The following is a 3312-nucleotide window of genomic DNA, read 5'->3' on the forward strand; positions in this document are numbered from 1 at the left end:
AATTAGCCGGGCCGACATCGTCGCCAATACCAAAATTATCAGCAGCGCCTGTGACAGCAGGCGCCTATGAATATTGGAAGTTCTGTTAATCCAGAACGAGAAACCAGCATTGAATACGACCCAAGAGATGTTCCTCCTACCATCCTGTCGACGTACCAACGCTAGGAACCAAGAACAATACCCCCAGAACAATGACAACCCAAATCCTGACACCCCCACAAATGGAGAAATCGTCTGGCCGAATGCCGATTTTGGCGGCGAACATGGTCCGGAATTCCAGTCTGCTGACCGTAGGAATGAGCTGCCAGACTTTGATCCCGTCTCGGCGCGCGTCTCAGCCAATCAGGGAGCTCGGATACCTCTCTCAGCTCAGTCCACTGAGCGAGAGAGGGGACTGCCTGACTTTACGGCTGGCTCGGCGCGCGTCTTGACCAATCAGGATTCAGAATTCCTTCCTACCTCTCAGCCTGGGAGGCAGAGCCAAGATCGTCGTACATCTGCCACCCGAGCCTATAACCTCTGATCGAATAATAATTATTATAATAATAATAATCACAAATACAGTATACATGGATATGTATATATGCAAACCTGTGTCTTTATATATATATATATATATATATATATATATATATATATATATATATATATATATATACATATATATATATATATATATATATATATATATATATATATATATATATATATACATATTATATATATATATATATATATATATATATATATATATATATGTATATATATATATATATATATATATATATATATATATATATATATACATAATATATATATATATATATATATATATATGTATATATATATATATATATATATATATATATATATATATGAATATATATATATATATATATATATATATATATATATATATATATATATATATATATATATATATATATATACTTTATATATATATATAGTTATATATATATATATATATATATATATATATATATATATATATATATATATATATATATATATATATATACATATATATATACCTGTATATATATATATATATATATATATATATATATATATATATATATATATATATATATATATATTTAGATACATTTTTATATATATATATATATATATATATATATACATATATATATATATATATATATATATATATATACTTATGAAGCTGGTCTAGTGTAGAGTAAATAATTTATTAATGTATTTCATTTACATATTTCATTTGTGTATTTTGTTATGAAGTATTACGTAAACTGTGTAAGAGTGTTATATAATCAATACGAGATCTGAGTACGGGTCTCTGCAAATATTTTTTATAATATTTATGAGGTATTACGCAATGTTTATGACAAAATACGAATTCTTATATTTGCCACATGTTATGAAAGGTTCTCGATAATTCCAGTGTGACAATTCATCTTTATTTTTTATTTCTGAGAACGGTAGGTGGGGCGAGCTAGCTGATAGAGAGATGCCCTGCGTAAAGTTGACTCTCCTGTTTGATATGTGATAGTTATTAACTCTGGTGTCGCCCTTACGCCAACCCCCAAGCTTCCAGATCTAGGACCTAGAATATTCTGGAAGTAGCTAAGTCCATATATAAGCACCGCAGGGATGCATATGGATGGAAGAGAAACAGCCGTCCTGTGACAGAGCCAAATCTACCTCCTCTCTCTCTCTAGTACCTATCACTTGTCCTCACCAAAGTGATCTTGTGCCCCAACGTAAATCATATGTTGAAAAGATACAAAAGATATTAAAGGGTATTTTAAATTCATTGTGTTGTGGTGAGTTTTGGCATTGTGTAAATCTTTATAATTGGCCCAGGGAGATTTATGAAATTATGGGAAGTAATTAAGTTTATCAGTTACTTTATGTAACTTTTTTAAGAGTTTAAGCATTAGAGTGTAACTATTTCTTTTGACTTAGTCTAAGGTTTTATTCAGAATTAATTTCAAGTCAAGTGATTATATAATTTTCAGAGCGTAACATTTTTGTCTTAATCTAAGTTTTGTTCAGACTTGATATTTTGAGTTATTTATTTCTTTTTTTTTCATGTAAATTCTTCCAAAGAGTTGTAATTCTTATAAAATATAGTTATTTTTATAAATAGTGTACTATTTCAATCACCATTGTTAATCTCACTACTCACTCGGTGGTTTTGAATAATTCTTAATAATAATTACCCACTTTTGTTTTGGGTGTATTTAGGAAACCTTTGGATATTTAGTCTTTATATATATTGCTGTGAGGGAGTTATATAACTGTGTCAGAGCTCGGGTATTGATATTTTCAAGTGTAACAGATTTATGTAAAAACAAACATGTGAGTTTGGAACTTGAGAGGTTGTGTAGCTTGCAAGCCATAATGTATAATACATTATATTTTTGGTTCCCAGACACGGGACCATAGAATATATATATATATATATATATATATATATATATATATATATATATATATATATATATATATATATATATATATATATATATATATATATATATGTTTGTATGTATGTATGTATAATCCCATATATACAATATTTATGCATATCTATTGATTTACATATGATAAATATGCGTAGGAATAAAAAAAATTATATGTTTGTGTATGTATACACATATATATGCGTTTATATATATATATATATATATATATATATATATATATATATATATATATATATATGTATTGGGATATATTTTGTATGTACAAAGATATATGATTATACACCTATGCCAATATCTGTATATATTGTTATATATATGTGAATATGTTTGCACAGACACCTATATTAAGTATTTATATATATATATATATATATATATATATATATATATATATATATATATATATACATATATTTATATATATATATATATATATATATATATATATATATATATATATATATATATATGCATATACATATATATATATATATATATATATATATATATATATATATGTATATATATATATATATATATATATGCATATACATACATATATATATATATATATATATATATATATATATATATATATATATATATATATATATATATATATATATATATATATATATATATATGTATATATATATGCATATACATATATATATATATATATATATATGTATATATACATATATATATATATATATATATATATATATACATTATATATATATATATATATATATATATATATATATATATATATATATATATATATATGCATACACATTATAATCTAATCACTGATCTAAAA

The sequence above is a fragment of the Palaemon carinicauda genome, chromosome 4 (assembly GCF_036898095.1).
Source record: "Palaemon carinicauda isolate YSFRI2023 chromosome 4, ASM3689809v2, whole genome shotgun sequence".
NCBI classification, from domain to species: Eukaryota; Metazoa; Arthropoda; class Malacostraca; order Decapoda; family Palaemonidae; genus Palaemon; species Palaemon carinicauda.